This window comes from Prionailurus viverrinus, chromosome D4 (genome assembly GCF_022837055.1).
Source record: "Prionailurus viverrinus isolate Anna chromosome D4, UM_Priviv_1.0, whole genome shotgun sequence".
Taxonomy (NCBI): domain Eukaryota; kingdom Metazoa; phylum Chordata; class Mammalia; order Carnivora; family Felidae; genus Prionailurus; species Prionailurus viverrinus.
Window position 1 is genome coordinate 34,555,153 of NC_062573.1, and position 23,889 is coordinate 34,579,041.

Genomic DNA, 23,889 nt, shown 5'->3' on the forward strand with positions numbered 1-23,889 from the left:
CAGTATAAGTTTATATTTTTTTAAATCTGTTTCCAGATTCAAAGATACTGGTTGCTTGCTTGCTTGCTTGCTTGCTTTCTTTCTTTCTTTCTTTCTTTCTTTCTTTCTTTCTTCCATTTACTTTGTTCTTATGCGTTCATGTCCTTTTAGTTCTTTCCTGACATTTTTTGGGGGGTAATTCTGTGAAACAGAGCAGTAACCATATATATCCAAGCTGCCATGTTTAATTTGAAAACTACTGCTTTAAAAATGTTAAACATATGTAAGTCAAGACTTTTATAACTATGTAAATGTAGCAAATCTCAGTCTTTAAGGAACAATATAAATAAAATGATTTAATTGTGGGATATGAATATTTCATAACAATTTATTATAGGAGTCCATTTTCCACTTTTTAACACCAAACATCAATTTTGGTTTATAAATTTTACAATAGATTATTGATTCATTTGTCTACCTAGTTACCAGTTTCTTTCCTTGATATCTTTCCTAACATTCCTCTATGTGTACTCTTCTTACCTAAGAATATTCTTTATTAACTTTTTCAATGAGAAAATGTGAATTTTCTCATTTTAACAATATTATATCTGAAGTGTTTTCTTGGCAAAGTATTCTAGGTAAACAGATTTTTCTATTTTTTTTTTGATGTACATTTTGAATATCTTCACTAGCATCTGTTTTCTGATGAGAATCCTGCCATTAATCTTACTATCCTTCCCTTTTAGCTAATTTGTCTCTTCTTACTTAATTTTTGAGATTTTTTTCTTTGTCCTGAATGATATTCAGACTCAGCTGTACATGTCAGGGTGTGGAATAATTTACTCAGTAATAGTGGTGAATTTTAACATGAAGTTCAACACTTAATTGAATAGCAGTCTCTATACTCTTGATATTTGGGGCCAGATCATTTTTGTTGTGAGGCATTTTTTTGCTTTGTAGGTGTTTAGAGCAACCTTGGCCTCTGCCCACTAGATGCCAGTAGCAATTTTCTAGTCATGACAAAATATCCTTGATGGGGAAGGAGGAAGAGAGAGATAAACTTACCCCTCATTCAGAAGCACCGATTTAAGGGATTTATTATGATGAATAAAAGTGGAAGAATTATAAATTTTAATTTTAGAGAGTCAAAGTTCTCTGAAAATAATTGTTGATTACCCACAGTATTTCTTTACACAAGACCCTTTCCTATAATCTGATGACTTTAGTAAAAATTAAACCCAAATATTTCTCACCAGATTTCTGACGTAACCTTTAGAATTATTTTGGTAATTAATATATTCAATAACTTGCATTTATTTTGCGGAGCATCACTGAATGCCTACTTTAATATACTAAATTATTTCCAATGGACTTTATCCAAAGTCACATTAGAAATACAGACCTACAGACTGTAGGTCTTCTGTAGCTAAACCCAGAACTCAAAAAGAGAAATTTATTAGGAAGTTCATTATTTAGCAGCCTGGAAACCTATGAAATTTATATAAGATATTGGAAATGAAGGCCTTTGATTTAGTAAAATGCTTCTATTTCAAGAAACATTTTTATATTGTATCTTTTGAGTAGTTTACAGGTATCTGACCTTAATACTTTTATAATATATATGTATCATAAGAAGTATAAACATGATTTATGTGTAATATAAGAAGTATAAGCATACGTATAAACATGATTTATATGTATGATAACAAGGAGGCCGAAACAGCATCATGTCCATTTTTAAAGGAGTACCATGTCTTTAAAAATTAAAACATTACTGTTAGTCTAGTGATTCCGAGATGGTAAAACTGACTAGCCTATTTCTATTATTTCTATACTTCCCTACTTCCCTACTTGTATCTGAAGAAAAACAGCTTGTGTAAATTTTTGAGCCTGATTAAAGGTATTTTCTAAAATATTTATCTTTTGGAAGCATCTGCCCTAACAAGTAGATAGATATGTGTCATGTCATCTACAATAGGGATTCCATCCCACCATGTAATCTAAGAAAACAGACACTCTCAGTCACTAGAAGTTGTAGTGTATGCAGCTATTTATCTAATGAAACTAAGAATTGGGTAAAATAAAAAATGATGTCATCAGATTATTGTATTACATCACTTCCAGAGCTTGGTAGGCCTTGTTTAAATTAAAGTGTGTCCTGTTTTACCAATATGTGTGTGTGTGTGTGTGTGTGTGTGTGTGTGTGTGTGTGTGTGTTTACCTTCTATGTGCTGGACCCCCCATAGTTAAGAGAAGGAGCCTGAGCCTTTGAGAGGCCTTGAACCATCTTGTCATCTTTCTGGATGGCTTTACCGGCTTAGATGGCTATCTAGTCCCTGGTGAAGTAAGCAAACCAATATCCTAATTAATATAAAGCATATGAATAGGACTCCATATTCTATGAAGCCATTTCCTTTTATAGGATTCCATGAGGAAAAAGAGAATGCTGACTATGGGCTCTCTGGAACACCTGTCTCAATCAGTATGATTTGTGTATTCATGTTCTGTGTTATAACCATGACAAGTCCAACCTAACCGTAAAAAGATGAAGTGGCAGTGAAGTCTATGAAAACAATTAAAAATTATTCCCTACTGTTCATAACAATATTTCTTGCATAGCAAAGTTTATTTAGTCATTTATATTCATCACATGTATTAATAAAGACCTAACTATGCAGAGTGGTTGACAAGGTATCATGTGGTCATAGATGTTGACTTGTCATGCCAAGGCAGGAAATTCATCTGGCACAAAGATTCTAACCAGCCATTGTATTTAAAAACTCTTTGGGGCACCTAGTTGGCTCAGTTGGTTAAGCGTCCAACTCTTGGTTTTGACTCAGGTCATGATCTCACAGTGTGTAGATTCGAGCCCCACATCAGGCTGCTTGCTGACAGCATGGAGCCTACTCCCAAGAATCCCATTCTGTCTTCCTCTCACTCTGCCCCTCCCCTGCCTATGCTCCTCTCACAAAATAAACTTAAAGAAAATTTAAAAATATAAACTTTTCAGTAAAGTATAATCTAATATACAAAATCCCTAATTGCTCACTGTCCGCCCATTTGTAAAATAAAGTGGCTGGTTTAGAAAATCATGAATGTTGCATTTACCTTCCGTGTACTTGGACAGAAGTTTGAAAATTGAGAAAAACTATGTAGGTAGCAGATATAGAGAAATCCCTGTTCTGCATGTATTACTAATTTTATGTATAAAACTACAAAATTTCTCTGAAACTGGCTATATTTCACATTGGATATTTTGTTTACTCATAAGTTCCTCAGAAGAAATTAAATTAACATTACACCATTTTCTTGTGTTTCAAAACAATCCACTTTTACAGGGTCTATTCTTCATTTATGGTTGGCATTTTAATAGCTTTATTAACTAGTGATAAAAGTGATACATTTATTTAAGTCTATATTCAATGGATATTAACCTTGAAGAGAAATATTCTATTTAATTATTCAATTCATACACAGTTACCAATTTTAGAGAAATAGTAAGAATTTCTTGAAATTATCATTGCTTATATAATGTTAACTTCGTAGTATACATTCTGCTTACAATCTCTAAAGTTTCTGTGCATTCAGTATTAACTGAAGCATATTTTTGTTAATCAGTTTGATACAGGCTTCAGGTATACTAGGGACCCAACAGCAAGGTGTGGAGAGGAATAAGAGAGATGACACTGCATAGAATTAGTTGAGCTAAGTCGTTAGTTTCTCAGAGGTAGAAGAATGTAATTAGCTACCCAATGATGCTAGAAAATTAATCCATTTAAAGCATGGAGAAGGTCAATTAATCTGGAAAATGGAGGGGTGCCTGGATGACTCAGTGGGTTGAGCTTCAGAGTCGTGATTTTGGCTCAAGTCATGATCCCAGGGTCCTAGGATTGAGCCCCATGTTGGGCTCCACACTGCATGTGGAGTGTGCTTAAGATTCTTTGTCTCTCTCTCTTTTCTTCTGTCCATCTCCCCTTCTCACAGTCTCTCTCTCTTTCTTTAAAATAAAATTTTTAAAAACTTTGGAAAATGGGGAGAAAAATATAGTTTCCTAGAGAAAGCTTAGCTTGGTAGGTAATACATTACTCACCCAAGGACACTATTCCAGGTGTCTGAGGTTCTGACAGGAATTTCTACCTAGTGAAAAACTAAAACCATATATGGAAAAAGTTAGCAGAAGCCAAGATTTTTTGGTTTGTGACAATATGGTAAAGAAGAGGAACAGGCTAATGACTGAGCAGCGTGGGGATACACAGAGCTCTACACAAATATTCCCCGTTCCAAATCTAAAGTAAACGTCCCGTGAGGCTAAGAATTCTGACACATATCATACCTTAGCTGGGATTTTTTCTAGAATCTATGGGGCTTAGCATTTGGGTGAAAGTCATCAGTTATGTGCACATACGTGTAGTAGACCAGCGTCTGTCAGAAACAATCATAGATAAATTTTATAGCTTTGGGAATGCAAAGTGAATCTAAAAATAAAAATATACATGGGCACCTGAATGGCAGACTGTTGATTTCAGCTCAGGTCATGATCTTGTGGTTTGAGATCAAGCTTCATGATCTCAGGCTTCATGCTTATAGTGTGCAGAGCCTGCTTCTGAATCTCTCTCTTCCCCTTTCTCTCTGATCCCCTCCTGCTTGCTCTCACTCTCTCTAAAAATAAATAAACCTTCAAAAATTTAAAAAAATAGAAATATACAATCACTGTCTGAAGTGGGTGGGGAAAATGTAGAATATTTTATAAATATGTAATGCAATCCCCAGAGACACTTAGATATTGAAAATAGTCTATTAATCACAGCAAAATATATTTCTCTTCTCCTCCACTTTTTCCCTTTCTTCCTTTTCTCCTCCCCATCATGTACCTCTTCCTTCCCCTCCTCCCTCTTCTCCTTCCCCTTCTCCTTTTCTTTCCCTCTTTTCTGGTTCATCTTTAGAAAAGGAACCATAAGGGCTCTGGATAATAGTATGGCCTAATAAACAGTTAAAATGCTATGTTGTTAATATACATGATTTTAGAGCCTAATAATGTTTTTTTTCTGGATTTCATATGGAAGGTTTACTTCATGACATCTAAACGTAAGCATAGTGCAATGTGTTAAATTATTAGTACCAGATATTACATCTAGCAGCGTTAAGTACTGCAAGGTTTAAAATTGAGAACTGTTATGTTTGCTTTATGGTCTTTGTTTTCATGCTTAATGTGAATAAAAGGTTGTCATTTGGTATCTCATTTCACATTTACATCTTTTTAATGTTTATTTATTTTTGAGAGGCAGAGAGAGACAGAGTGTGAGTGGGGGAGGGGCAGAGAGAGAGGGAGACACAGAATCCAAAGCAGGCTCCAGGCTCTGAGCTGTCAGCCCACAGCCCCACGCAGGGCCCAAACCTATGGACCGTGAGATCATGACCTGAACCGAAGTCGGATGCATAACCAACTGAGCCACCCAGGTGCCCCTCACATTTACATTTTTTATATATAAACATCACATGGAATCAACCAAAGCATTATGTATTAAAAGCCAGTCTATATTTTGATACATACCAGTGCTAATATCAGAATATTAATTTTTACCTTTTTTTCACTTTATACTGAAACTGACCATATTAACATTTATCATATTACCTGGGTTTTTTGTTTGTTTGTTTGTTTTATTCTTTTTAACTTATTATGCTTTGTGCATCTGGGCTCTCCAGAGAGGGGAAATAGAGACACACACACACACACACACACACACACACACACACAGTTAACACTTGAATATTGTGTGGGGCCAGGGGTCCTGATCCCCAACACCATAAAAAAATCCACATGTAACTTTTGACTGCCCCAAAACTTAACTACTAATAGCCTACTGTTGACCAGAAGCCTTAGCAAAAGCATAAATAGTTGGTTAACACATATTTTGTAAGTGTTATATACTGTATTCTTAAGTGAGAAAATGTAAATGTTATTAAGAAAGTCGGGAAGAGAAAATGGATTTACATTAAAGTGCCATATTTGTTGAAAAAAATATCTTTGTATAAGTGGACCCACCCAGTTTAAACTTATGTTGTTCAAAGGTGTGTGTGTGTATTCTATGTGTGTGTGTGTGTGTGTGTGTGTGTGTGTGTGTGTATGTGTTGTGTGTGTGTGTGTATTTTTTTTCAGTGGAATTGCTTGTGGGAGCAAACAAGTTCAAAATCTATGAAGGGCAGGCATGCAGACTAGAACCTCGTGATTTGAGAGCAAGATAGGGTTTAAGTCTGCAGTCTTGAGGAAGAATTTCTTCTTTCAAAATCTAGTTTCTGCTTTAAAGGCCTTTCAACTGATGGGATAAAGTCCACGCACGTCATGAAGGGTAGACTACTTAAAATCAACTGATTGTAGACGTTAACTACAGCTACAAAATGCTTTCACAGCAGCACCTACATGAGTGTTTGATTAAGTAGCTAGATACTGCAGCCTAGTCATGGTGACACCTAAAGCTAAACCACGTTGCAAACTCCTTTCTGCGATAAAACCTATGGGGTGGGAACAGTTTAGGACATAGAGTGTTACACTGACACTTTCAGAATGTACTCACTTGCCTTTGGAATCACAGAGTACTGTAATTACTTTGAAATACACCTTCCAATACATGCAGGAATACAGGATCCCAAACCTCCTCAGGTATAACTAAATTATCCCCCTTTCTGAGCCTAATCTAGTGGATAATATCAATTGTATTTAAACAAAAGGTTGTATTAAACCTGAGAGTATCAAGGATCACACAATACCATTAAGGTTGCATAATAAGTGTCAAGTGTCTTCACAGAAAAGAAAAAATTAAGATAAAGACAGTGGTCTCTCAGAGCTATCAGGTAATTCTAGTAGGATATGACAAATTATACAACTCGTATGAGGATACCAATAAAACACAAAGGAAAGAGTGTACAACTCAGCCTGTGGCATCAATTCAAGCCTCTTCTAGAAAGGTGCTTCCTTAGGAAGGGAGCCTTCTCGTTACACTGAAATACAGAGGCATGATTTGGAGGATTGAGAAAACATGATTCCATGGGCAGAGAGGCAAGCAGTTTAGTATCATTGCTGGAATGGGTGATGCTTTGAAACACCGGTGGGAGGTGAGTTCCCTGAGGTTAATCCTGGGCCAGCTGCCCAAAGACTGCATGCTTATTCCAGAATTGGAACTTATGTTTTTCTCTTATTTATTTTTTTGGCAGAGAGTACAACTAACAGGCGATGAAAAAAAATTCTCTTATCCTTTTACATTCATGACCCTTTTTGAAACATAGATGTAGCAGTAATAACTATGCATGATAGTCTTTGAATATACATTTATAAAAAGGGTTCCCTGATATCATATGGCTCATATTTAATTCTACCCCTACAAAAGTGAGCATTATATCTTATTCAACTTACTATACCTTATTCAACTTATATTAATACCTGATGAGGGTTGCCAAATTGTGTATTATATGATTTTAATGATGCTATAGTTTTTTTAAACGATGAGCTTATGTATTTTTTTAAAGTTCTAATTTTCCTTTATTTCCATGCTTTTCAATTTTTTTCCCTCCACCAACAGTTTTTTTCAAGTTAAATATATACAAAGGAATTAACAAATTTCTGCACCTTAGGGTGGTAAACACAATCCCAGTGCTCATTCAGATTTTCATAGCACCCCACAAACCACCATGTGGAGTCATGTCGCACATCTGTAGTGGTAGAATTTTGTGGAACGCAGTGTGAAAACCACTGCATTCCAAGATGCTTTAAGCCATGTGTACAACCGGCATAAATATCCACTGGTGTAAAAGAATTTTTGTAAGAAATAGAATTTTGTTCATGAAATATTAATTGATTACTTAATTGAAGATGTAAAGCTCTTCCACACATGAAATTATTACTGCCTTTTTATTATTGTATTTCTTCCCCTTTCTTCCCCCACATGCTCTGTTTCTCCCATTTCCTCCTTCCTCCAAACCCATTTTCTTTACCATCTCTTCTTCCTTCCCCTTCTTCCTTGCCCTCTCCTCTCCCCAACACAACACTGACCTACAATGGTTATCCTGCCTCCCACATTCAATGCAGACCTTGGACTATTTCTGGCCAAGCAATAAATACAATTAAAACCTTTTCACATGTTTTCCCTAGTGAAGAGGGAATCCACCGTACCTGTAAGAATAGAAAAGGAGCAGCAGAGTACAGGATGAATTTTGTATCCAAATGTCTTGGGCTTTCAGAAGAGTGATCCTAGGATTTGTTTCCAGCCTTTGTCTAACTACCTAGCTTAATCACATCTGCCAGTTTATTTTAACTTACTCGAGCTCATTTCCAAATACTTCAACTGAATAAAAAGTTTATTATATAGATATTCTATGGATTTGACTTGTGCTTATAGGAACAATTTTGTTTGTTTATGAGATTTTTCCCCAACTTTGCTACTTTGGGGCAGAATTCATCATCATCATCTTTATTATCACCCCCATGTTCAGTCTCATAGCTCCAAAAACTAAGCTTCACACATATTACCTCATAGATTTCCACATTTACCACATTACCACATTTACCTTCTCCATTTTCCCAATAAGAACTCAGTCTTAAATATTTAGCAGTTAAATGAATTACCCAATATAACACAGCCAAAATGTATAAGAGCTGAGAAGATTCCAAAGATCATGTTCAGCGTCATTTACGGAGAGTCAAATCTACACAAATTTCAAAAACACCTCAAGTTTGTTGATGATGTTGCCTATGGTAGTATCATTATGGGTTGGTCTTATTGTGGTAATTTTGAGTGACTGTTAAACTTTCCAGTATTTTATAAAGTTTCTAAATTGAGCATGTTTATATATATGTAAATAATATATCATATATGTAAATAACTATATATTAAATATCTATTTCTGAGAAAATTATTATTTAACTTAAATATTCTTATATTTTATTTCTTTTTGATTTATAAGGATCTAACAATTGATCATGTATCTTTAGATCCACATTTCACTGATTCTACAATATATATGATGACATCTACTGTATTGATCTTAATAGTCTAAAGTCACCCAGATTTGTTCTACTTCCTTCTTTCATTCCAATGCTTTTAAAAAGGAAACAAATGGGCAAAGGGGAGGCAGACATTCACAGATATGTGTAAAGTCACCGATCAATACTTTTTATTTGGAGTATATAGATATATAACTAGCTGAAAAGGTATTTGGTTTTTAACCAGAAAGGGTCAAAAAGGTCAAAGGTTAAATTAATTGTTGAGGGGGTATACTATAGAAAATGTAAGACCTATACTTGTTAGATATAGTGGAGCATGATAAGCACTATGTTCTATCACCTTCATAGAGCTTTCAGTGGTCAATTTACTATAGCACAGTGATCAGTTCAGAGCCATCATGATGATGTCCTATGGAGAACACTGAGTTAAATAGTTAATTCAAGTGAAAGGTAGCCTTCAATGCCCCTGCAGATCAACTTAATGAAGAACACATACATTTCTCTAATAATTCACCAGAAAAAAAAAGCCCTCCATAATTTTGAAATTACATACTATAGAAAATGTTGTAAGATATGAATGTGGGAAAGAATGAGGTTGCCTCTGACCACTAGGCCTAAATGGAGTGGGCAGCTTTTGTGCAGCTCATGAAAAATAACCAAAATTCTTATATTTATCTTCATCTTTAAAATCAGTAATAAAGTATTTCTTTAAAAGAAATGATCCCTCCCTTTCAGATAAGACAAATACAATGGCCAAAATAGCTGGTAGTGGATGTATATAGAAGAACGAAAGGGGAATGTGGCGGGTTACCCACAGCTAATTCACATCAACCACCATGAATGACATTAGACTCATGTAAAACTTCATAACTCAACAAGGCTACAGTGGCGCACACATTATAATTAACAAACTTTATTTTGATGGGTTTTGGAGAATCATTAAACATAAATTTGAATTTCATTGATTAATAAAATTATGCAGATTTATTAACCCTAAGCATATTATTACATATTAAAACCAACCAAGATAGGTTGTTTCATCTATAGAATTTTGAGTTACCGACATGGATATCTTGCAGACTGCTGTACAAGCAACAATTGAATGCTTTAGTGCAGCTCCCAAATGAGCAGTTCCCTTTACTGCTTCATTAATATAATTGGAACTAGGACTTATTTAGCTCTAGCCAAATGATTTCAAAGGGGCTGATTATTTTGGGAGCCCTTTGGAACAGCATTCAAAGCGGAAGAGGCATGTGCATGAAGAACCCATCTACTGATGCAGTTGAAATTCCTTGTAAATGAGAAAATTAAAATTTGACACTAACAAGGTGGTTGCCATGGCCCCACTTTTTCTGATTAACAGTCCTTTTTTTTTTTCTCTTTTCTTTCTTTTAATTCAATGCCAAAGTTATGGGAAGAAGGATCTAGTGGATGAAGTATGGATTAATACGTAAAGTAGAAAAAAGGTATTTTGTTAAAAGTTTGCATTTCAAATTAAAGTTCTGCATTATGAATATATAAACTATAAATTCATTAACTTTGATTTGAGGTCTGGGCTTCTTTCAAAGAAATGTAAAATAGATTAATGCTTAACATTCAATAGAAGCTTGGAAAAGTGCTTACAAAACAGCATAGTAATTTCAATCCCTTACTCTCTTACTCATTCATTATATTTAATTTTTAAAAATGTTTATTGAATGCATACTATATACCAAGGATAAGCATGTTAGGAAGCATAGCAGAAGCTTCAATCTCTGTTTCCTTCTCTCTTTCACATTTTCTATTTTTGTGTTCCTCTACAATATACGCAGTTTATTGTGTGTATATATAATATGTATGCATGTATACATAAGAAGATATGCTAATGAACATTTAGAATTCACTAAAGACTGTAAGACAGAAAATAAGGAAATAAATGCAATGGATATAATCTCTGTTAGTGGACTGTTCCTATTTCAGCAGTATTCTTTTAAAAATGTATGACTTATATATAAAAATAAATATAAATAAATAAAAAATAAATAAACTTTTAGTTTTCAGGACAGAGGGAAGAAAATATAAATGGCTTTAAAATATATCAAAATAAAAATACGTAATCACATTTATAACAAAAAGAACAGACAAATTTTACTAAATCTGTCAACCTAAGGGCATATGTCCCCAAATAATATGCCTGTGCTTGTATCAATGATGTTTTGGACTGAATTATGTCACCCCAAATTCATATGTGGAAATTCTAACTCCCGCTATGATAGTATTTAGAGATAGGGCTTTTGGAAGGCCATTGGGTCTAGATGAGGCCATGAGAATGGGGCCCTCATGATGGAATTAGTGCCCTTATAAGAGACACCAGAGATCAACCTCCCTCCTCCCCTGCCTCCCTCCCTCTCTCTAGTCATTTAAGAGTACAGTGAAGGGGCGCCTGGGTGGCTCAGTCCGTTAAGCGTCCGACTTCAGCTCAGGTCACGATCTCACACTCCGTGAGTTCGAGCCCCACGTCAGGCTCTGGGCTGATGGCTCAGAGCCTGGAGCCTGCTTCCGATTCTGTGTCTCCGTCTCTCTCTGCCCTTCCCCCGTTCATGCTCCGTCTCTGTCTCAAAAATAAAATAAACGTTAAAAAAAATTTTTTTTTAAAAAGAGTACAGTGAAAAGGTTATTGTCTGCAATCTAGGAAACAAACAAACAATCACCAAAAACCTACCATATGCCGTCCTGGCCTCAGACTTTCAACTGCCAGAACTGTGAGAAAATAAATTTCTGTTTTTTAAGCCACCTACTCTATGGTGTTTTGTTATGGCAGTCTAAGCTATGAGAAAAGACTACCTCCTTTCCTTGTCCTATAAATCCCATCCACTTTTGCCCATTCAGTGACTTAGTTCCTCTCTGGGAATATTTCTCTCCTCTTTCTGCAGCACCAATTTCCCCTCTCTATTGGGTCATTCTAATCAGAATACAAATTTAGAAAGTATTTGTCAACACCAAATCACTCTTTGACCCCTGTGCCATTTCTCTACTATTGTTTGACATTATTGAAAGTTAAATTTACTGAAGACTAATCCATATTTCTAATTCTAATGTTTCAGTTCTCATTTTCTCAGTCAGGAGTCTATCACTAGACTCAAACAGCTCATGCAAGTCAAGAGTAACCTTCCCATTGTGAAATACCCAGTCAACTCTTCAGTAGTGTTCAGAGACAGTTGATCATGCCCCGTGGAGTTATTTCTAGAGTGTGTATTGTAATAAGCTCTGGGAAAGTGAATGGAGTGATTGCTGAAACATCAGTGATGCTCTGGTCTCAAGGCTGTCAATGTGATAGTACTGTGAGAACAGAGCCCCATGATCTCCCAGGAGCCAGTTAGGGAACAGACCCACTGTAATTGCCTAGCAGTCCTTGAAACTGCACATCTTCCCTGCATGCTTTCCCATAAACACCAGGGGTGTGTGTGGCCTATGTCTGGAGACTCTTTGTGTTTGCCTCACATGCTTTGACATTCTTTGATGTTTATACCTGGCGACATGAAATAAAGACTATGTGCAGTTTGCTGCTGCTGCTGCTGCTGTTTCATTGGCAGAGGCAACCCTGCACATCCGCTAAGTGTCTGAGAACTTTTTCTTCAGTACATGGCTACAATGCCCTATGTGAAAACAAAAAGACAAATAAATTTTAAAAACTTTGTCAAATCTCAGCTGTGAGAATACCATATTCTCATATTTTTTCTCAACTTTGACCCACTCCTTCTCAGTCTCTTTTGCCTAATTCTATCTTTTTCTTCCTCTAAATGTTAGTGTCCCAGGCTTTTGCCATTGAAATGTTTCTCCTCTCAGGTGCACATTTTCACTGGATGAACCATCTAGCTTAACCACTCCCCTGAATTCAGCCCTCGTATATCGAGCCATGAATTGTACATCATTGCTTGGACCTATATAAAAAGCATCTTAAAATTACCAGGCATAAAATTGAACTCCTGTTTCCCCCTACAAAGCCCATGCAGCAAGTAGAGCCACAGGTTTTTCTAGAAAAACTGTTGGTAATATTTTAAGGTCCTCTCTTACTCTCATAAACCCATATCACTATGTCAGGTCTGCAGCGCTTTTATAATGTATTCCAAATCCAACCACATTTCACTTCTTCTATTGGTAACATCCCATCCTCAGCCAAATGTTTATTTTTCTAGAATAATGCAATAACCTTCTAACCCGTCTTCTTGCCTCCACTCTTGGCTTCCTTTAATTTTTTTTCTCCACAAGCTGGAGTGACCCATTTAAAATCACTATCTCATTCAAAGTCCTCCCTCCAAAATGTTTTTGTCACATTAAAAATGTAATCCTCACCAGTCCCTATTAGTCCCAACATGAACTAATCCACAGATAATATATCTAATTTCATCTCCTGCCCTTTTATGTCTTGGTTTGTGGTGTCCAACACACTGAAATTCTTATTGATTCTTGAATAAGTGAACCTCATTCTATCTTCATGACATTCTATTCCCATTGACCTAGAAACTCATTCCTGACTTCACTTGTATCACTGCTTAGAAATCTCCTCCTCAGATAAGACTTCTTTTATCATTTTATCTCAAGGAACTGCCCCTCTACCCAGCATTCTTAGTTCTCTTATCTTGGTTTTCAATTCTTCATGTAATTATATATGTTAGAGTTATATGAAAAAATATGTAAGTAGTTATAATATATATTTTTTTCATTTTTCTTATTTTTCCCTCTTAGCTGCTTCTCCATTTTTAAGAGGCATGAGGACATGAATTTTATCAATTCTTTTACTGGTAAACAAAGGGCATACACATTTTATATTTCAATAAATATTGCCAAATTCCCCTACTTAGAGGTTGAGGCAATTTTATTTGTACTGTAAATGCAAGTGTAAGCATCGTAGCCTCTCCTCAGTGATGTTATGGATCATTTGTTCTTTGCTAAACTTTTGAGTAAAAAAAGGTTAAATGTATAGTGTATTTTCATAGGTTTAAACATTTTTCTATTTCATTTCTTTGTCCAATTTTCCATTTTATTATTGGTCTTTTTTTCCTGCTTTGAATAAGCGACAAAATTATGCGTCTGGGTAACTAAAACCAGAATCAAGGTATAGAACATTTTTACCACCTCAAAAGATACTTATTTTAGTTAATTTGTTATGCTACAACAACAATACCATAGACTGGGTGGCTTAAAAAATAAACATTTATTTCTCAGAGTTCTAGAGGCTGGGAAGTCTGAGATCAAGATGGCGCTATGGTTGGGTTCTGGTGAGAGACTCTTCCTAGTTTGCAGGAAGCTGTCTTCTCATTGTATCCTCACATGATAAGGAGAGAGAGAGCTCTGGTCTCTTCTTCTTAGAACGTCATTGATCCCATAATCAGGGCTCCATTCTCATGACCTCATCTAAATCTAACCCACTCAAAGGCTCTACCTCTAAACACATGATCATGATGAGAGATCAGGTTTCAACATAGGAATTTTGAGGGGACACAAACATGCATCCATAATAGTACTTTTATGCTACTACCCCAGTATAAGAATTCTCACCAAAGCTTTATTCATAATATTCGAAAACTGGAGGAAAAATATAACCCAACTGTTCAGCATCCAAATTATCAATATGTGTAGTGGTTTTTTTCCCTTACCTATGCATCTTATTTTCCTACTAATGTGAGTTTAATTTTTATTGTATGCTTGGTATCATGTCTAAAATGATAGTAGATATTGAAATATGTATTACAAGAATTTTGTTTATAGAATTGCTTTCTTAAAACTTTAATAATTGAAATAGCCAAGAATTAGAAATTATTTGAATATATTGTATACATACTAAATTTCCATGTTAAAATTTTATCTATCTATCTTATCTATCTATCTAAATGTGGATGATTGACAAGTTATTATCACCAGTAATCTTTAGGGTGTGAAAAATAGTAGTATTCAGATTTGTATGCATTTGACTATAGAGAAAACTCCTAATCCCTAATGCCTATTAAGTATTTATCTGCTGAATACAATATCTGGGTACTTCAGCAACAGTGTTTTTGACTGCCATATTTTCAGAGTACTGGTCACACTTTTCTGTTTCCCTGGATAATTCATATTAATTCTAGTTGTTGAAAACTAGGCATTTTAGAGAAACAATTCTGAATTAAATTCTCTGTGTTTGCTTCATTGTTTTTATGCTCCTTAATTTGTTTATGTTTTTAGTAACTACTCATCTAAATCTATCCAATCTCTCTTTGTTATGTGTGGCCACTGATGTGTCTGTTCAGGTTGTGGTTGCTGTTGTTGTTAACCTTATTTAAACTTTGAAACTTGGGGGTTTTAAGAGTAGCCTAGGACGAGTTTTAGTGTTCTTAGTCTACATTGCTTAGTTGTCAACCAACAATTTATTAGAGTTTGTGATCAAACATTTTGAGCCAATTAGTGTTTCAGTCTTTTCTGATGGATTATGAGTAGGTTGGAGAGATTACTTTGATTTAACCAATTTTAAGATCCTCAGTTAATTACTGTTTTGTGGATAGTTTGAGCTCTCTATGATCTCTCCTCTGTGTATATGCAGAAGATACCATGGAAGTGTGGAGGGCTTATCAATTTGGGATTGGACTTTAAAAAAAAATTATATCTTCTCCATCTTCTCATTTTCTTTTCTGGTGACTTAATATACACAGATGGGCCTCAGGTCCTACACATAAAGAGACACTGTTCCATGAATCACCACATGGAGAAGAGCCAGTCAGTAACTAGGATTTGGTACATGACTGAGAGAAAACTCATTTGTTTACTCTCATATATTTTATGCTTCTCTTGCGCATGTCCTACCCTTTTCTGATACACTTGCAACATACGGTTTGGCAATTGGGTTAATATTTCCAATCTGAAAGCATAACAAAGAGAACATTTTTCACATCTTTAAAATTGACATACCATGCTTTAGTATCATGTACTATGTTGTATTTGGAAAGACTTTTTACATAGAAATTTTTAAATTAAGGGGAAATTATAAATGGAAAAAATTTCACCTGACAATTTCACCTGACATCAGACTGTTATACTTTTAATTAAATATAGTTCCATAGTTTGTATAAGTATATTAAAGTTAGTTGGCTACAGAAGTATGTTTGACTTTATTCAAATAGATTATCTGGGAGTGATTGAATTTAGCTATTTACAAGCAATTTATGTCTCATAAATAGACATCCTACAGCATTAATGCTGCAGTTGATAAAATATGGTGAGAAAAGTATAGGAAATTCAAAATAACTTTAAAACTTCATCTCTTTTTATTTCTCTGTTAAAATATTAAACAAGTTATGTTCAATGAGTTATATCTCTTCAGCATTTATATGCTTGCTAGAGAGGAACCTCTTGAAGGTATTTAAACTGTTGTAGTAAACCTAAATATAAACAAAAATATGTTAAATCAATAGCTAATAATACTTTCAAATAATATTGAATATTATAATATTCAGCCTTCTGTCACAAAAATATTTTCCTTTTAACTCTTTGCTAAGGCTAATGTAATCACACATTTAACATTTGTGAACATAATATATTCTGAAATATAATCACTATTTATATTTCAATGTGTCCATTTGCACTCATAAATAGTATCCATTTGTATTACCAATTCCAATTAAAAAAAGAGTCATGTTGAGATACTTCAACTGTATCTTTATGGTATTCAGTTCAACAGAATAAAAATGCCCAAGATTTCTTTCAATAGAATATAAATCATATCATCCATCTCAGACTAATAAAATATCAGGCTTATCCCTCTGAACTTTGAAACCATAACAAGTGCCCCTATAGGTCTGTACTCTATTTCACAAATTACAGTAAACATGGAGGATTACATTTTGTATCCTCCCATATTTTCTAATTTGTTTGTAATTGGCAGTTGCCTGAGTGTCAAGTCCAAAATTTCATTGAGAGAAGAGATAATATTGTCTGTATTATGTGTCCTACATCTAGTAAAATCAAGCAAATAGGCAGTTTTATTTGTGTTTTACTTTAATCTTGATGACTCATTTTTAATTATTTGCTCAATTTTTCTCTCCTTAATCTCAGAATATTGAGAACAAGAACTATTTAAGCTTATGGTGCAAGTCTCTTCTGAATATTATAAAATTCTTATTTTTCAAGGTTCTGTAGATGCTTCAGTATGTTGCCACAGATGCTGTAGTAAGGCATTCTTTTATTCTCCCTTTATCTTTTCAAAACCAAACACTAAAAGAAAAAAAAATAGAAGTAAACAGCAGTTTTACCATATCTAGGACTCTTGTACAAATCCTCTCTGCCTTCTAGCCAGTATCCAAAACCATATTTCAATGAAGAATTTTGTTTTGAAGACTAGTTTTCACAGCAAAACTTTGACAGCATTAATTAAATAGAAAAATGTTTCATCTTTAAGAAAGATCCCACCCTTAAACGTGGAAACTGATTTTCAAGGACATGTTTATTGATATTCTTTAAATCTCTATAGAGGAGCTTCCCAATATCTCCTCTGAGCACATACTTTCACACTAAAGAATATTCAGCTTCTTAGATGATAACTATCTTCTGGATATCTATGTTCTTCAAAGTGAGTCACTTCTAAACACAGATCTTGATGGCAATTCTTCTTTGACTGATATATCACACTGGATCACAAGTCTCGGCCAAGTTTTGTATCTTTTGGTGTATTTGGTAGAAAACCCTACAGTTATCCCTCACCTAAAAAACTTTTCCTAAATGTAGTTTATAAAATCTTACTGCTAAGTTTCTCAAGATCCGCATATGAGCGAACACATACGGTGTCTTTCTTTCTCTGACTGACTTATTTAACTTAGCATAATACCCTCCAGTTCTATCCACATTGCTGCAAATGGCAAGAAGACCATGGGAGAGGGTAAGGGGAAAAAAAAATTACAAACAGAGAGGGAGGGAGGCAAACCGTAAGAGACTCTCAAATACGGAGAACAAAATGAGGGTTGATGGGAGGTGGGGGAGAAGGGAAAGTGGGTGATGGGCTTTGAGAAGGGCACTTGTTAGGATGAGCACTGGGTGTTGTATGGAAGCCAATTTGACAATAAATTATATTAAAAAAAATCTTACTGAACCCTCTGTAGCCATACTTTTGAAGTATATGTGAACTAGTAGTAAGCAAGCACATCCCGGGATTACAGTTCGATTTTGTATTATCTTAATACCCAAGATAAAATGAGATGATACCAAATGGAAGAAAAATATTACATTTTCCACATATAATATTTGGAAAATTTTAAAAATTTTCTTTAAATAGTCCATTAGTTAAAGTTTAAATAATGCACAAAGAAAATTAGAAAGTCTTTGGCACCAAATAGGAGTATAGAACATCAAAATGAGCGGGATACTGAAACAACTATATAGCCACATGCCAAAAAAATTAAAAATCATGACATGGACCTTACACCTTTCAAAAAATGAACTCAAAATGGATTATAGGGGTACCTGGGGGCTCAGTTGATTAAGGGTTTGACTCTTGATTATGGATCGGGTCATGATCTCATGGTTCATGGAATCAAGACCCACTGGGACTTCTCTCTGTCAGCACAAAGCCTGCTTGAGATTCTCTCGCTCTCTCTTTGACATCCCCCCTCCCCAACAAATTAACTTAAAAAAGGAGTTAAAATTTTAAAACATGGATTACAGAGAAAAAGACAAATTTGAAAAATGGATTACATACCTAAATGTAAAACACAAAACTATAAAACTCCTAGAGAATGACATACTAGAAAACCTAGATGACCTTGGGATTGATGATGACTTTTTAGGTATAACACCAAAGGCACAATCAAAGAAGTAATGGATAAGCTGGTCTTCATGACCATTTAAATCTGCTCTGCAAAAGACAATGTCAAGAGAATTAGAAGACCAGCCACAGACCAGGAGAAATATTTGTAAAAGGCTGTCATCTAACATATACAAAGAACTTGTCAAACTCAACAATAAGGAAACAATTTAATTTAAAAAAAGAGCCAAAGGCCTGAATAGACATCTCACCCAATAGGATATATAGATGGCAAATAAGCATATAAGATGTTCCACATTGCATGTCATCAAGAAATGCAAATTAAAACAAGATACCACTGTACATCTATTAGAATGGCCAAAATCCGACCCGCTGATAGCACCAAATTCTCATGAGGATGTGGAGAAATAGAAGCTTTTATTCATTGCTGGTGGAAACATAAAATGATATAGCTGCTTTAGCAGACAGTTTGGCAGTTTATTACAGTAGCCATGCTGTGTTACCATACCATCCAGCACTCATGCTTCTTAGTGTTTACCAAAGGAGTTGAAAACATACTCACACAGAAACTTGCACACATGTATTTATAATAGTATTATTCATTACTGCCAGACTTCAAAGTAACCACAATTTCCACTGGTAAGTGAATGGATAAATATACTGTGGTCTATCCAGAAAATTGAAATTATTCACTAAAAAAAAAATGAACTTTCAAGTCATGGAAAGTCATGGAGGAAACTTAGATGAATATTATTTAGTAAAAGAAGCCAATCTAAAAACGTTATATCCTGTGTCATTCCAAATAAATGACATTCAGGGAAAGGAAAAATGATGGAGATGATTTAAAAAAATCAGTAATCACAAGGGAGAGGGGAAAACAGGCAGAACACAGAGGATTTTTAGAGCAGTGAAATAGCCTTTATAGTATTATAATGACAATACCTATTATATGTTTACACAAATGCACAGAATGTCCAGCATCTAGAGTGACCCATAATGTAAACTGTGGACTTCAGTGTTTATGATCTTCCTCAATTTTAACAAATGTACCACACTGGTGGGGGATGTTGATAATGGGACAGGCCATGAATATGTCAGGGCATGAGAGATATCTGTATCTTCCCCTCAATTTTTCCATGAACCTAAAACTGCTCTAAAAATGCATCTTAAAAGAAGTGTGGGATACAACTCAATTAGTGACTTGAGAGAAACTTAGAACTTTAATTGTGTATGTTAGAAAAAATGTATAAAAATACGATTTTAAGCTGTTGTGTCAATAAGATAGAATAACTACAGCTATTAAAACCAAAGAAAGCAGGAAAAACATTAAAATATATATTATATATATATTAAATTAAATATATAAATTAAATATATATATATATATATATATATACATATATGTATACATATATATGTAAATTAAAATTGGAAACAAACAGGGGCACCTGGGTGGCTCAGTTGGTTAAGCGACCGACTTCAGCTCAGGTCATGATCTCGCAGTTTGTGAGTTTGAGCCCCACGTCGGGCTCTGTGCTGACAGCTCAGAGCCTGGGGCCTACTTCAGATTCTGTGTCTCCCTCTCTCTCTACCCCTCCCCTGATCATGCTCTGTGTCTCTCTGTCCCGCAATAATATATAAATGTTAAAGAAAAAAAAGATTGGAAACAAAACGTAAAAAGATAAAATCAATAGACAAAAATTGTTTCTTAAAAGAATAATAAATTGAGAAATCTTCAGATTGATTCAAAAATTTGAAAACATAAATTAAAAAACCAACAATACTATACCATTTCAAGTCCTCCCCACACTAAAAAGATAAGAGAATTAAATAAAGAAATTTATGTAAATACATCCCCAAATTCGGACAAAATAGATACATTTTTGAAGAAGATATTTTATCAAAACTGACAGAAGAAGAAATGAAGAGTACGGGTAATATCATAGGTGATAAAATGTTAATTAAAAACATTCTCAGGGGCGCCTGGGTGGCTCGGTCGGTTGAGTGTCCGCCTTCGGCTCAGGTCATGATCTCACGGTCCGTGAGTTCGAGCCCCGCGTCAGGCTCTGTGCTGACAGCTCAGAGCCTGGAGCCTGTTTCAGATTCTGTGTCTCCCTCTCTCTCTGCCCCTCCCCTGTTCATGCTCTGTCTCTCTCTGTCTCAAAAATAAATAAACGTTAAAAAAAAAAACATTCTCCATGAAGAAAAACTATAAACATTGAAAGAAGATACAATACCAACCTTAGTTATATTTGTGAGATTGGTGTAATTCTGATACATTACACATATATGAAAACTAAAGGGAGCAATATACCCCACGAACATAAATGCAAAAATTCATAAAATGTTAGCAAACTGAATTGTCAAATTGAATATAATAAATTTATTCCAAAAATGTAAGTTTAGTTTATTTGAAAACCAGTGTGATTACCTGTTAAGTACAAAATAAGATGTAGAAAATATGTTAATTATCTCAAAAAATGTTTATGTGATTAAACTGTCATTTATTAAAAGACAGCAGACTACAAATAGAAACACTGTTGTTCTGATAAATGACATTTACAAAACACCTACATCACACTCACTGTTGAAATACATTTACTTGCCTTGTGAGGTCTGGTGCAAAACAAGGATACCTAGTATGTAAATATTTTATCACAGATTCTATTATGAATTATGAAATAAATTATTTAATATAGGAATTAGACCTGTACATCAGTGGGAAGAACTATAAATGTGAAGGTCTGAAATATGGAAACTGGAAGATTAAAGATATCAATAATGTGTCTATCTGAGAAGACCAGAAAATGGAATCACAAAGAAGAGCCAGAAAGGGAGACCTGGAACAGCAGTCTAGAAGAAGTTGTTGCGTCTGAGGATGCACAGCTGAATGTCTTGTGTTCAGCAAGAGAACACTTTTTCAGTAGGCTTAGTTGGCAAGAAGATCTATACACACAGTAATGATTAAGGACAAGCTTGAATCTCTTGGGCATTTCTGCATCTATTTGTATAACGCTGTGAACATTCAGAGTGTACAATCTCCTGCTTTTTGTCTGACTTCCAAATCTCCAGCTAGTTACTTTGACCAAATTTTGCTTGGGCTAATACATGGAAGGGAGTTCAGGGGAATATAGCTCTTGTTGAGTTAAAGTGACGATAGAATGGCCCTGTCTAAAGATTGCTCTTGTACCCATAACCAGCGAAGAAATTGAATTGGTTATCAAAAATCTCCCAACAAATAAGAGTCCAGGACCAGATGGCTTCGCAGGGGAGTTCTACCACGTTTAAAGCAGAGATAATACCAATCCTTCTCAAGCTATTCCAAAATATAGAAAGGGAAGGAAAACTTCCAGACTCATTCTATGAAGCCAGTATTACTTTGATTCCTAAACCAGACAGAGACCCAGTCAAAAAAGAGAACTACAGGCCAATATCCCTGATGAATACGGATGCAAAAATTCTCAATAAGATACTAGCAAATCGAATTCAACGGCATATAAAAAGAATTATTCACCATGATCAAGTGGGATTCATTCCTGGGCTGCAGGGCTGGTTCAACATTTGCAAATCAATCAACGTGATACATCACATTAACAAAAAAAAAGAGAAGAACCATATGATCCTGTCAATCGATGCAGAAAAGGCCTTTGACAAAATCCAGCACCCTTTCTTAATAAAAACCCTTGAGAAAGTCGGGATAGAAGGAACATACTTAAAGATCATAAAAGCCATTTATGAAAAGCCCACAGCTAACATCATCCTCAACGGGGAAAAACTGAGAGCTTTTTCCCTGAGATCAGGAACACGACAGGGATGCCCACTCTCACCGCTGTTGTTTAACATAGTGCTGGAAGTTCTAGCATCAGCAATCAGACAACAAAAGGAAATCAAAGGCATCAAAATTGGCAAAGATGAAGTCAAGCTTTCGCTTTTTGCAGATGACATGATATTATACATGGAAAATCCGATAGACTCCACCAAAAGTCTGCTAGAACTGATACAGGAATTCAGCAAAGTTGCAGGATACAAAATCAATGTACAGAAATCAGTTGCATTCTTATACACTAACAATGAAGCAACAGAAAGACAAATAAAGAAACTGATCCCATTCACAATTGCACCAAGAAGCATAAAATACCTAGGAATAAATCTAACCAAAGATGTAAAGGATCTGTATGCTGAAAACTATAGAAAGCTTATGAAGGAAATTGAAGAAGATTTAAAGAAATGGAAAGACATTCCCTGCTCATGGATTGGAAAAATAAATATTGTCAAAATGTCAATACTACCCAAAGCTATCTACACATTCAATGCAATCCCAATCAAAATTGCACCAGCATTCTTCTCGAAACTAGAACAAGCAATCCTAAAATTCATATGGAACCACAAAAGGCCCCGAATAGCCAAAGGAATTTTGAGGAAGAAGACCAAAGCAGGAGGCATCATAATCCCAGACTTTAGCCTCTACTACAAAGCTGTCATCAACAAGACAGCATGGTATTGGCACAAAAACAGACACATAGACCAATGGAATAGAATAGAAACCCCAGAACTAGACCCACAAACGTATGGCCAACTCATCTTTGACAAAGCAGGAAAGAACATCCAATGGAAAAAAGACAGTCTCTTTAACAAATGGTGCTGGGAGAACTGGACAGCAACATGCAGAAGGTTGAAACTAGACCACTTTCTCACACCATTCACAAATATAAACTCAAAATGGATGAAGGACCTGAATGTGAGACAGGAAACCATCAAAACCTTAGAGGAGAAAGCAGGAAAAGACCTCTCTGACCTCAGCCGTAGCAATCTCTTACTCGACACATCCCCAAAGGCAAGGGAATTAAAAGCAAAAGTGAATTACTGGGACCTTATGAAGGTAAAAAGCTTCTGCACAGCCAAGGAAACAACCAACAAAACTAAAAGGCAACCAACGGAATGGGAAAAGATATTTGCAAATGAAATATCGGACAAAGGGCTAGTATCCAAAATCTATAAAGAGCTCACCAAACTCCACACCCGAAAAACAAATAACCCAGTGAAGAAATGGGCAGAAAACATGAATAGACACTTCTCTAAAGAAGACATCCGGATGGCCAACAGGCACATGAAAAGATGTTCAGCGTCGCTCCTTATCAGGGAAATACAA